Genomic DNA, 14,054 nt, shown 5'->3' with positions numbered 1-14,054 from the left:
CACGCAGCCTGCCATGGACAGCAGAGAGATGATCAGAAGAACGGGTTTACAATCAGCGACATGCTTTTTTTTTTTTTTTTTTTTTTTTTTTTTTTTTTAACCCGACCTGTTCATATTGCGGCATCTTGAATGATGAACGCTTTATGAGGAAATGATGTGGGGCATGAGTACGATGAACCTTCACTCAGACAACTCCCGTCGCAGTGTTTGGGTCACACTTAGTCACATTAAATCTGTTTTTCAGGATTAAAGCTTTAACTTGAACTAAATTTTGCACGTGTGCTGATATGTACAGTGTTATGGATGTTTCACAGCAATTGTAAAATTATTTTAGAAAGTGAAAACAAAAGAATCTATCCTCTTTTCAAGTTTAAGAAGATAGGTTGCAGTAGACTTTTTAAATGGTCAGAGATTGAAATGTATTGACTTTTGTATAGTATTTTTTCTCTTATTTTATTTACTAAATGTACCTGTATATTGTTTACATGTTTGAAATAAATTAACAACAATAATAATAATAATAAATTTGTATCACTGTAAAAAAAATGTATCTGAAATGGTAAAAATATAAAATTAGGAGATAAAGTATCATATCTAAAAGCTAAAGTTGGGGGTTTTGGTATTCGTACTTAGATTTGTGTGTGTTAAGATAGCTTTGCTCCCACATACATCCACCATCAGTACATCAGCGCTGTCACTTGGCAATGTGGAGAGATCACTGGAGGTAATGTAGAGAGAATAGGGTGGGGTTTACTCACTAAAAGAGCGTCCTAGAGACGCCGAAGAATCAATTTCACCTGTGGTAACACCTGCTACACAAAATGTTTGTGTAGCAGGTTGAAAAAGCTACATGTTAGTTTTTGTAAGAAAACCAATTACCCCTTATTTGTTGTTTATTGTTGTGACTTATTTTGACATTGTTATGTGTTGCCAGACCATGGTTATATTTCATTATGCCAGTAGATGGTGATCTTGCACTGCTGTGGAACTACCAGAGAGACTCTAGCGATAGGCTCTGCGCATGCGCAGCTCAGAAATAAATGAGCTCCGGCCTGAGCAAGACGCTAACTTCGGTGTCCTCTCTATTAATCCACAGGTACTGACAAACAAACTTTTATGTTACCAAACTGGTTCTAAATGTCATGTAAGTTGAGTAACAACTGTTCGGCTATATTTTGAGATGATTGTGATGATGTTGTTTTGTGGTATTTTGTTGTAATGAGTATTAGTGTATCATCGGCATTAGGGCTGCCACAAACGATTATTTTGATAGTCGACTAGTCACCGATTATTTTTGCGATTAGTCGACTAATCAGATCATGCATCCATTGGACGTAAAATGTACACCTGAAAATATGTTAAACGTTTATTTTGTGACCCAGAAAGAATAATAATTGTAATATTAAAACTAACTAGCTGCCGCCATTGTTGACAACTGCGCTGGGCCGCGCTATGAATTCTGGAACACAGTTTCTTCTTCTTCGGGGTTTAACGGCAGCTGGCATCCTTGTACATGCAGTGCTGCCATCTTCTGTTTCAGTCCGTTATTACACTCTTAAATACTACTACTTATTCCTGCGTCTTTTGGGATCTTACAAAGCTTCAAACGACGCGTCGACTATTAAATTAGTCGTCGACGATTTTAATAGTCGACGTAATCGTGACTAGTCGACTAATCGTGGCAGCCCTAATCGGCATAATGCTATAATGCTACGTAGCACTATAAGTATATGCCATGACAGTGGCAACCTGCGACTTCAGAAAATGTGTTGTACTGTTTGTTTTAGTGTTAGCCAAGCAGTACTGAGTACATGTATTAAGGGGAAAGGCTTTCGTTGGTGAAACAACGTTTGGAGTCGTCTGCCGCCATGTTGTGTTGCGTTCAGGGGACGCCATGTTCAAAAGTGATAGCGTATATGGCGCGAATGTGGGGACAGGTTGTGTGAATGTGAGATGGGTTATTTCGGTATGTTGTTATGCTTTAACCGCGAGTGTTTTGTTTAAGTTGTGAGTATGTAAAGTTATTTTGAATTAGTTTGTATTTATTTTGCTTTTGAGAGAATGCTTTTTGTAACTTTATTTGTTTATCAACTATGTTATTTTATGGGAAGAATGCATGGTCTAGTGTGATTTGTATTGTGTATATGTGGAGAAATAAATGAGCTCCGGCCTGAGCAAGACGCTAACTTCGGTGTCCTCTCTATTAATCCACAGTTTGCTCATACTTGGCTACGCAGTGCTCTCTAGCCTGTGTGCCGCTTGCTGCCGGTCCAGATTCCCCTAGATCTGGTGCAGGTAACATTTGCATGATCCAGTTGTAATCTAATAGCTTGAGGTTACTATTAATCAATTGTTTTTGTGATTTTACACAAATTGACTTCCATGTAGCCTCAGAAGTATTGATATGTAAGTCATTTCTCCAAGATTCTAACTTAAAATCTCCAGAAAACAAATCTAAATTAAAAAAAAAATCTGAAAGAGACTTTTATTTTTTTTTTTTTTATTTTTGATGTTGATGTCTCTATTTTTATTTCAAAAAATGAAATTATTCATTTCAGTTTCTATGCCAATTTTTCTATGATGCCAGTTCACAACAAAAGTTGCGTGAAAGCGCTTTATACTGTAAGGTGAAAACCCTGCAGTATTGTGGCGAAAACCCCAACAATCAAGTGACCCCCTATGAGCAAGCACTTTGGCGACAGTGGGAAGGAAAAACTCCCTTTTAATAGGAAGAAACCTCCGGCAGAACCAGGCTCAGGGAGGGGCGGCCATCTGCCTCGACCGGTCGGGGGGGTGATGGAAAGAGAGGAAAGAGAGTATAGAGAAGGGAGAAATTGAGAAGAGAGAGAGAGACTTAGTGCTGGCCATCATAGTTATTAGAAGAACTACTCATCAGATCATCTCTGTCAGTACCACGCCATCTCACCCGGACCACTTGGCACTCCTTTGCCAATCCTCTACCTGTTACTTTGCCTGTCTTTGTTTTGCTTCTCTGTAGCGGTGGTTCTCAGCCCAACTGTGGTTAAAGGTGTGGCTCTTGTCATTTTCATGAGTCGGTTCTGGTCCTCTTATTTGACGTCACAAAGATGTTTTCATCTGGCTTCCTCTTAATTGGCAAGATGGAATTTTGTGTCCTGTAGCTAGTGGTTGAGCAGGATGGAGCCATAGAATAGTGGCATTTCTGCTGGTCATGATATGACCTTTCATGTTTGTACAGTGTTTTTCTCTGCACATCTTTCCAATCAGTCTTTTTTCTTTTAAGATCTGGATCACTCGTATACTTTTCATTTTCTTCCAGATGCTTTCTTTTACACTGTGCTTTCGTTGGAATTGTCTCAGCATTTTTACTCTGACTGGGCCTGACTAAGTTGTGGCTGTTCCTCTGAGCTGAATGGGTAGAACCGTTTTGGCTGTGGGGGATCACTAGTTTTTTTCTCTCTGCTGCAGAAGGAGGGAAGTTCCTTTGGGCAGATTGTCTGGTGTCAGAGGTGGGCTTGTGTGGAGACTCTGTCCTGCTGGTGTGGAGACTCTGTCCTGATGTCTCTTTCTTCTTTGTCTTTAAGTAGTTTATGTGCTCATAGCAGGACTCAACGTAGGAGCTACTCTGGCGCATCCATGCAAGGTGGGTCAGTTTTGCAAATGCATGGTCAAGGACCTGATTGGGTGTCATTCGTTTTTGGGGATCGAGGTGAAGCAAGTGCTTTACCATTTCTACAAACATCAGGATATCACACCTTTTGCAGTTGCATCTGCATAATCCTTATCTTCAATGACGTCGTCGTTATATAAGAGTTCATCCAGAGACTTCAAATTTTTAACTCTATTGTCAACAAACTCAATCCTAAACTCCTGGAAATATTGTTCAGGTGTCTTGAGTTTCCAGTGGTAGATGTTGTCGGAATTGAACTCTCTGCGGAAATATTTTGCAGTCTCTTGCCCACAGTTTAACATTTTCTCTGGGAGTTCTCCTTGAGTCTCCGTTATGTATCTTAACATGGCATATTCAGTTTCTCCAGGGTACAGCAAGGAACCAGTGTATAAACTCACTGCTATGCAGCCCAGAGACCATATGTCTATGGCTTCTGTAAACGGAAGCCCCAGAATAATCTCCGGAGACCGGTACGGACGTGACTGAATGTATGAGCCCACCTCGGCAGCTGAGGTCTCACAGGCCAGACCGAAGTCAATTATTTTAATTCGGTATGGCTCTTGGGGATTTTTCACCAACATTATGTTTTCTAATTTCAAGTCTGCGTGGATTGTTCCAATCGACTTGAGGTGGCTAAGAGCTACAGCTATCTGTATGACGATGGGGCGAATAGCCTTTAAACTGAGCGGTTCGCAAAATCTTTCTTCCAATAAGTCAAGAAGACTTTTTCGAGGAATTCAAATTCAAGGCACAGATGTCCACAGACTGTAAAAGCCTGGTACCATTCAACTATATTGTACTTGCTGGAGTTACAGGCTTTAAGTTTTTGCAGGGCAGCCAGCTCTTGGTTTTTAAACGGGTCTTTTGGTCCTGATCCTTCATCATTTTAATGGCTACAATCTTTCTGTCAGCCATTTTGACACATTTGGCAACTGTGCCATAAGTCCCTTCTCCGATAACACTTATAATTCGGTAGTTGGAGGTTCTGGAGGAGAGCCAGCCTCTGGGGACTAGCATGTCCTGGACATTGCTGAAAGACATCTCTGATGCCATCACAGTGATTAACACTAAAAGTTAGAAGAGTAAAGCGGATTTCACCTCAAAATATAATGAAATAAAATAGCTGGTTCTTCTTCTTTCTTCTTCAAAGCGTGAAAAGGTGAAAGGTCTCCTCAAACGGTTTACTGTTAAACTTGGTTCTTGCAGGGGTGACCAAATGTATCTCTGCTCGAATGCTGGGATGTTTGCGAACACAACTGCTGTGAACAAACTGACAAAAATTGCTGATCCTCACCCCTATTTATGGAAAAAGAAGGATCAAAGCTTCTAAGATGTCTTTGTGACATCATCATTCTGTAAGCCAATGAGATTCTCACATGAAATTTATGAATGAGAATGTTTTTTTTTTAAACTGTTTTCAAATTTAATATGTCAGTTTTTCTTAGGCTACATTCAATGATGATGCAGCCTTGACATGAGGTTTGGCAGGTTGCTGGAAACAGTGAACACCTCAGACACGCAGCCTGCCATGGACAGCAGAGAGATGATCAGAAGAACGGGTTTACAATCAGCGACATTTTTTTTTTTTTTTTTTTTTTTTTTTTTTTTTAACCCGACCTGTTCATATTGCGGCATCTTGAATGATGAACGCTTTATGAGGAAATGATGTGGGGCATGAGTACGATGAACCTTCACTCAGACAACCCCCGTCGCAGTGTTTGGGTCACACTTAGTCACATTAAATCTGTTTTTCAGGATTAAAGCTTTAACTTGAACTAAATTTTGCACGTGTGCTGATATGTACAGTGTTATGGATGTTTCACAGCAATTGTAAAATTATTTTAGAAAGTGAAAACAAAAAGAATCTATCCTCTTTTCAAGTTTAAGAAGATAGGTTGCAGTAGACTTTTAAATGGTCAGAGATTGAAATGTATTGACTTTTGTATAGTATTTTTTCTCTTATTTTATTTACTAAATGTACCTGTATATTGTTTACATGTTTGAAATAAATTAACAACAATAATAATAATAATAAATTTGTATCACTGTAAAAAAAAAATGTATCTGAAATGGTAAAAATATAAAATTAGGAGATAAAGTATCATATCTAAAAGCTAAAGTTGGGGTTTTTGGTATTCGTACTTAGAATTTGTGTGTTCAAGATAGCTTTGCTCCCACATACATCCACCATCAGTACATCAGCGCTGTCACTTGGCAATGTGGAGAGATCACTGGAGGTAATGTAGAGAGAATAGGGTGGGGTTTACTCACTAAAAAAGAGGCGTCCTAGAGACGCCGAAGAATCAATTTCACCTGTGGTAACACCTGCTACACAAAATGTTTGTGTAGCAGGTTGAAAAAGCTACATGTTAGTTTTTGTAAGAAAACCAATTACCCCTTATTTGTTGTTTATTGTTGTGACTTATTTTGACATTGTTATGTGTTGCCAGACCATGGTTATATTTCATTATGCCAGTAGATGGTGATCTTGCACTGCTGTGGAACTACCAGAGAGACTCTAGCGATAGGCTCTGCGCATGCGCAGCTCAGAAATAAATGAGCTCCCGCCTGAGCAAGACGCTAACTTCGGTGTCCTCTCTATTAATCCACAGGTACTGACAAACAAACTTTTATGTTACCAAACTGGTTCTAAATGTCATGTAAGTTGAGTAACAACTGTTCGGCTATATTTTGAGATGATTGTGATGATGTTGTTTTGTGGTATTTTGTTGTAATGAGTATTAGTGTATCATCGGCATAATGCTATAATGCTACGTAGCACTATAAGTATATGCCATGACAGTGGCAACCTGCGACTTCAGAAAATGTGTTGTACTGTTTTAGTGTTAGCCAAGCAGTACTGAGTACATGTATTAAGGGGAAAGGCTTTCGTTGGTGAAACAACGTTTGGAGTCGTCTGCCGCCATGTTGTGTTGCGTTCAGGGGACGCCATGTTCAAAAGTGATAGCGTATATGGCGCGAATGTGGGGACAGGTTGTGTGAATGTGAGATGGGTTATTTCGGTATGTTGTTATGCTTTAACCATGAGTGTTTTGTTTAAGTTGTGAGTATGTAAAGTTATTTTGAATTAGTTTGTATTTATTTTGCTTTTGAGAGAATGCTTTTTGTAACTTTATTTTTGTTTATCAACTATGTTATTTTATGGGAAGAATGCATGGTCTAGTGTGATTTGTATTGTGTATATGTGGAGAAATAAATGAGCTCCGGCCTGAGCAAGACGCTAACTTCGGTGTCCTCTCTATTAATCCACAGTTTGCTCATACTTGGCTACGCAGTGCTCTCTAGCCTGTGTGCCGCTTGCTGCCGGTCCAGATTCCCCTAGATCTGGTGCAGGTAACATTTGCATGATCCAGTTGTAATCTAATAGCTTGAGGTTACTATTAATCAATTGTTTTGTGATTTTACACAAATTGACTTCCATGTAGCCTCAGAAGTATTGATATGTAAGTCATTTCTCCAAGATTCTAACTTAAAATCTCCAGAAAACAAATCTAAATTAAAAAAAAATCTGAAAGAGACTTTTATTTATTTTTTTATTTTTTATTTTTGATGTTGATGTCTCTATTTTTATTTCAAAAAATGAAATTATTCATTTCAGTTTCTATGCCAATTTTTCTATGATGCCAGTTCACAACAAAAGTTGCGTGAAAGCGCTTTATACTGTAAGGTGAAAACCCTGCAGTATTGTGGCGAAAACCCCAACAATCAAGTGACCCCCTATGAGCAAGCACTTTGGCGACAGTGGGAAGGAAAAACTCCCTTTTAATAGGAAGAAACCTCCGGCAGAACCAGGCTCAGGGAGGGGCGGCCATCTGCCTCGACCGGTCGGGGGGGTGATGGAAAGAGAGGAAAGAGAGTATAGAGAAGGGAGAAATTGAGAAGAGAAGAGAGAGACTTAGTGCTGGCCATCATAGTTATTAGAAGAACTACTCATCAGATCATCTCTGTCAGTACCACGCCATCTCACCCCGGACCACTTGGCACTCCTTTGCCAATCCTCTACCTGTTACTTTGCCTGTCTTTGTTTTGCTTCTCTGTAGCGGTGGTTCTCAGCCCAACTGTGGTTAAAGGTGTGGCTCTTGTCATTTCATGAGTCGGTTCTGGTCCTCTTATTTGACGTCACAAAGATGTTTTCATCTGGCTTCCTCTTAATTGGCAAGATGGAATTTTGTGTCCTGTAGCTAGTGGTTGAGCAGGATGGAGCCATAGAATAGTGGCATTTCTGCTGGTCATGATATGACCTTTCATGTTTGTACAGTGTTTTTCTCTGCACATCTTTCCAATCAGTCTTTTTTTCTTTTAAGATCTGGATCACTCGTATACTTTTCATTTTCTTCCAGATGCTTTCTTTTACACTGTGCTTTCGTTGGAATTGTCTCAGCATTTTTACTCTGACTGGGCCTGACTAAGTTGTGGCTGTTCCTCTGAGCTGAATGGGTAGAACCGTTTTGGCTGTGGGGATCACTAGTTTTTTCTCTCTGCTGCAGAAGGAGGGAAGTTCCTTTGGGCAGATTGTCTGGTGTCAGAGGTGGGCTTGTGTGGAGACTCTGTCCTGCTGGTGTGGAGACTCTGTCCTGATGTCTCTTTCTTCTTTGTCTTTAAGTAGTTTATGTGCTCATAGCAGGACTCAACGTAGGAGCTACTCTGGCGCATCCATGCAAGGTGGGTCAGTTTTGCAAATGCATGGTCAAGGACCTGATTGGGTGTCATTCGTTTTGGGGATCGAGGTGAAGCAAGTGCTTTACCATTTCTACAAACATCAGGATATCACACCTTTTGCAGTTGCATCTGCATAATCCTTATCTTCAATGACGTCGTTATATAAGAGTTCATCCAGAGACTTCAAATTTTTAACTCTATTGTCAACAAACTCAATCCTAAACTCCTGGAAATATTGTTCAGGTGTCTTGAGTTTCCAGTGGTAGATGTTGTCGGAATTGAACTCTCTGCGGAAATATTTTGCAGTCTCTTGCCCACAGTTTAACATTTTCTCTGGGAGTTCTCCTTGAGTCTCCGTTATGTATCTTAACATGGCATATTCAGTTTCTCCAGGGTACAGCAAGGAACCAGTGTATAAACTCACTGCTATGCAGCCCAGAGACCATATGTCTATGGCTTCTGTAAACGGAAGCCCCAGAATAATCTCCGGAGACCGGTACGGACGTGACTGAATGTATGAGCCCACCTCGGCAGCTGAGGTCTCACAGGCCAGACCGAAGTCAATTATTTTAATTCGGTATGGCTCTTGGGGATTTTTCACCAACATTATGTTTTCTAATTTCAAGTCTGCGTGGATTGTTCCAATCGACTTGAGGTGGCTAAGAGCTACAGCTATCTGTATGACGATGGGGCGAATAGCCTTTAAACTGAGCGGTTCATAAAATCTTTCTTCCAATAAGTCAAGAAGACTTTTTCGAGGAATTCAAATTCAAGGCACAGATGTCCACAGACTGTAAAAGCCTGGTACCATTCAACTATATTGTACTTGCTGGAGTTACAGGCTTTAAGTTTTTGCAGGGCAGCCAGCTCTTGGTTTTTAAACGGGTCTTTTGGTCCTGATCCTTCATCATTTTAATGGCTACAATCTTTCTGTCAGCCATTTTGACACATTTGGCAACTGTGCCATAAGTCCCTTCTCCGATAACACTTATAATTCGGTAGTTGGAGGTTCTGGAGGAGAGCCAGCCTCTGGGGACTAGCATGTCCTGGACATTGCTGAAAGACATCTCTGATGCCATCACAGTGATTAACACTAAAAGTTAGAAGAGTAAAGCGGATTTCACCTCAAAATATAATGAAATAAAATAGCTGGTTCTTCTTTCTTCTTCAAAGCGTGAAAAGGTGAAAGGTCTCCTCAAACGGTTTACTGTTAAACTTGGTTCTTGCAGGGGTGACCAAATGTATCTCTGCTCGAATGCTGGGATGTTTGCGAACACAACTGCTGTGAACAAACTGACAAAAATTGCTGATCCTCACCCCTATTTATGGAAAAAGAAGGATCAAAGCTTCTAAGATGTCTTTGTGACATCATCATTCTGTAAGCCAATGAGATTCTCACATGAAATTTATGAATGAGAATGTTTTTTTTTAAACTGTTTTCAAATTTAATATGTCAGTTTTTTTTTAGGCTACATTCAATGATGATGCAGCCTTGACATGAGGTTTGGCAGGTTGCTGGAAACAGTGAACACCTCAGACACGCAGCCTGCCATGGACAGCAGAGAGATGATCAGAAGAACGGGTTTACAATCAGCGACATGCTTTTTTTTTTTTTTTTTTTTTTTTTTTTTTTTTTAACCCGACCTGTTCATATTGCGGCATCTTGAATGATGAACGCTTTATGAGGAAATGATGTGGGGCATGAGTACGATGAACCTTCACTCAGACAACTCCCGTCGCAGTGTTTGGGTCACACTTAGTCACATTAAATCTGTTTTTCAGGATTAAAGCTTTAACTTGAACTAAATTTTGCACGTGTGCTGATATGTACAGTGTTATGGATGTTTCACAGCAATTGTAAAATTATTTTAGAAAGTGAAAACAAAAAGAATCTATCCTCTTTTCAAGTTTAAGAAGATAGGTTGCAGTAGACTTTTTAAATGGTCAGAGATTGAAATGTATTGACTTTTGTATAGTATTTTTTCTCTTATTTTATTTACTAAATGTACCTGTATATTGTTTACATGTTTGAAATAAATTAACAACAATAATAATAATAATAAATTTGTATCACTGTAAAAAAAAATGTATCTGAAATGGTAAAAATATAAAATTAGGAGATAAAGTATCATATCTAAAAGCTAAAGTTGGGGGTTTTTGGTATTCGTACTTAGAATTTGTGTGTTCGCATAGCTTTGCTCCCACATACATCCACCATCAGTACATCAGCGCTGTCACTTGGCAATGTGGAGAGATCACTGGAGGTAATGTAGAGAGAATAGGGTGGGGTTTACTCACTAAAAGAGGCGTCCTAGAGACGCCGAAGAATCAATTCACCTGTGGTAACACCTGCTACACAAAATGTTTGTGTAGCAGGTTGAAAAAGCTACATGTTAGTTTTGTAAGAAAACCAATTACCCCCTTATTTGTTGTTTATTGTTGTGACTTATTTTGACATTGTTATGTGTTGCCAGACCATGGTTATATTTCATTATGCCAGTAGATGGTGATCTTGCACTGCTGTGGAACTACCAGAGAGACTCTAGCGATAGGCTCTGCGCATGCGCAGCTCAGAAATAAATGAGCTCCGGCCTGAGCAAGACGCTAACTTCGGTGTCCTCTCTATTAATCCACAGGTACTGACAAACAAACTTTTATGTTACCAAACTGGTTCTAAATGTCATGTAAGTTGAGTAACAACTGTTCGGCTATATTTTGAGATGATTGTGATGATGTTGTTTTGTGGTATTTTGTTGTAATGAGTATTAGTGTATCATCGGCATAATGCTATAATGCTACGTAGCACTATAAGTATATGCCATGACAGTGGCAACCTGCGACTTCAGAAAATGTGTTGTACTGTTTGTTTTAGTGTTAGCCAAGCAGTACTGAGTACATGTATTAAGGGGAAAGGCTTTCGTTGGTGAAACAACGTTTGGAGTAAATCTGCCGCCATGTTGTGTTGCGTTCAGGGGACGCCATGTTCAAAAGTGATAGCGTATATGGCGCGAATGTGGGGACAGGTTGTGTGAATGTGAGATGGGTTATTTCGGTATGTTGTTATGCTTTAACCGCGAGTGTTTTGTTTAAGTTGTGAGTATGTAAAGTTATTTTGAATTAGTTTGTATTTATTTTGCTTTTGAGAGAATGCTTTTGTAACTTTATTTGTTTATCAACTATGTTATTTTATGGGAAGAATGCATGGTCTAGTGTGATTTGTATTGTGTATATGTGGAGAAATAAATGAGCTCCGCCTGAGCAAGACGCTAACTTCGGTGTCCTCTCTATTAATCCACAGTTTGCTCATACTTGGCTACGCAGTGCTCTCTAGCCTGTGTGCCGCTTGCTGCCGGTCCAGATTCCCTAGATCTGGTGCAGGTAACATTTGCATGATCCAGTTGTAATCTAATAGCTTGAGGTTACTATTAATCAATTGTTTTTGTGATTTTACACAAATTGACTTCCATGTAGCCTCAGAAGTATTGATATGTAAGTCATTTCTCCAAGATTCTAACTTAAAATCTCCAGAAAACAAATCTAAATTAAAAAAAAATCTGAAAGAGACTTTTATTTATTTTTTTATTTTTTATTTTTGATGTTGATGTCTCTATTTTTATTTCAAAAAATGAAATTATTCATTTCAGTTTCTATGCCAATTTTTCTATGATGCCAGTTCACAACAAAAGTTGCGTGAAAGCGCTTTATACTGTAAGGTGAAAACCCTGCAGTATTGTGGCGAAAACCCCAACAATCAAGTGACCCCTATGAGCAAGCACTTTGGCGACAGTGGGAAGGAAAACTCCCTTTAATAGGAAGAAACCTCCGGCAGAACCAGGCTCAGGGAGGGGCGGCCATCTGCCTCGACCGGTCGGGGGGGTGATGGAAAGAGAGGAAAGAGAGTATAGAGAAGGGAGAAATTGAGAAGAGAAGAGAGAGACTTAGTGCTGGCCATCATAGTTATTAGAAGAACTACTCATCAGATCATCTCTGTCAGTACCACGCCATCTCACCCGGACCACTTGGCACTCCTTTGCCAATCCTCTACCTGTTACTTTGCCTGTCTTTGTTTTGCTTCTCTGTAGCGGTGGTTCTCAGCCCAACTGTGGTTAAAGGTGTGGCTCTTGTCATTTTCGCAGTCGGTTCTGGTCCTCTTATTTGACGTCACAAAGATGTTTTCATCTGGCTTCCTCTTAATTGGCAAGATGGAATTTTGTGTCCTGTAGCTAGTGGTTGAGCAGGATGGAGCCATAGAATAGTGGCATTTCTGCTGGTCATGATATGACCTTTCATGTTTGTACAGTGTTTTTCTCTGCACATCTTTCCAATCAGTCTTTTTTCTTTTAAGATCTGGATCACTCGTATACTTTTCATTTTCTTCCAGATGCTTTTTACACTGTGCTTTCGTTGGAATTGTCTCAGCATTTTACTCTGACTGGGCCTGACTAAGTTGTGGCTGTTCCTCTGAGCTGAATGGGTAGAACCGTTTTGGCTGTGGGGGATCACTAGTTTTTTTCTCTCTGCTGCAGAAGGAGGGAAGTTCCTTTGGGCAGATTGTCTGGTGTCAGAGGTGGGCTTGTGTGGAGACTCTGTCCTGCTGGTGTGGAGACTCTGTCCTGATGTCTCTTTCTTCTTTGTCTTTAAGTAGTTTATGTGCTCATAGCAGGACTCAACGTAGGAGCTACTCTGGCGCATCCATGCAAGGTGGGTCAGTTTTGCAAATGCATGGTCAAGGACCTGATTGGGTGTCATTCGTTTTTGGGGATCGAGGTGAAGCAAGTGCTTTACCATTTCTACAAACATCAGGATATCACACCTTTTTGCAGTTGCATCTGCATAATCCTTATCTTCAATGACGTCGTTATATAAGAGTTCATCCAGAGACTTCAAATTTTTAACTCTATTGTCAACAAACTCAATCCTAAACTCCTGGAAATATTGTTCAGGTGTCTTGAGTTTCCAGTGGTAGATGTTGTCGGAATTGAACTCTCTGCGGAAATATTTTGCAGTCTCTTGCCCACAGTTTAACATTTTCTCTGGGAGTTCTCCTTGAGTCTCCGTTATGTATCTTAACATGGCATATTCAGTTTCTCCAGGGTACAGCAAGGAACCAGTGTATAAACTCACTGCTATGCAGCCCAGAGACCATATGTCTATGGCTTCTGTAAACGGAAGCCCCAGAATAATCTCCGGAGACCGGTACGGACGTGACTGAATGTATGAGCCCACCTCGGCAGCTGAGGTCTCACAGGCCAGACCGAAGTCAATTATTTTAATTCGGTATGGCTCTTGGGGATTTTTCACCAACATTATGTTTTCTAATTTCAAGTCTGCGTGGATTGTTCCAATCGACTTGAGGTGGCTAAGAGCTACAGCTATCTGTATGACGATGGGGCGAATAGCCTTTAAACTGAGCGGTTCGCAAAATCTTTCTTCCAATAAGTCAAGAAGACTTTTTTCGAGGAATTCAAATTCAAGGCACAGATGTCCACAGACTGTAAAAGCCTGGTACCATTCAACTATATTGTACTTGCTGGAGTTACAGGCTTTAAGTTTTTGCAGGGCAGCCAGCTCTTGGTTTTAAACGGGTCTTTTGGTCCTGATCCTTCATCATTTTAATGGCTACAATCTTTCTGTCAGCCATTTTGACACATTTGGCAACTGTGCCATAAGTCCCTTCTCCGATAACACTTATAATTCGGTAGTTGGAGGTTCTGGAGGAGAGCCA

At 40.1% G+C, this 14,054-nt stretch overlaps 2 long non-coding RNA genes across 2 annotated transcripts; both read left to right on the top strand.

Annotated features, from left to right (window-relative positions):
* Positions 1-884: 884 nt before the first annotated feature.
* LOC116330271 lies at positions 885-5,219 on the top strand. The gene is made up of 3 exons (XR_005614092.1): positions 885-1,096; positions 2,215-2,295; positions 4,856-5,219. It is a non-coding gene; the product is annotated as an uncharacterized LOC116330271 (long non-coding RNA).
* Positions 5,220-6,221: 1,002 nt separating this feature from the next.
* LOC120441442 lies at positions 6,222-10,657 on the top strand. Its single transcript, XR_005614091.1, has 3 exons — positions 6,222-7,003; positions 9,559-9,707; positions 9,798-10,657. It is a non-coding gene; the product is annotated as an uncharacterized LOC120441442 (long non-coding RNA).
* The last annotated feature ends 3,397 nt before the right edge of the window (positions 10,658-14,054 follow it).

This window comes from Oreochromis aureus, linkage group 8 (genome assembly GCF_013358895.1).
Source record: "Oreochromis aureus strain Israel breed Guangdong linkage group 8, ZZ_aureus, whole genome shotgun sequence".
Lineage (NCBI taxonomy): Eukaryota > Metazoa > Chordata > Actinopteri > Cichliformes > Cichlidae > Oreochromis > Oreochromis aureus.
This window is presented reverse-complemented; position numbering and strand designations above follow the sequence as displayed.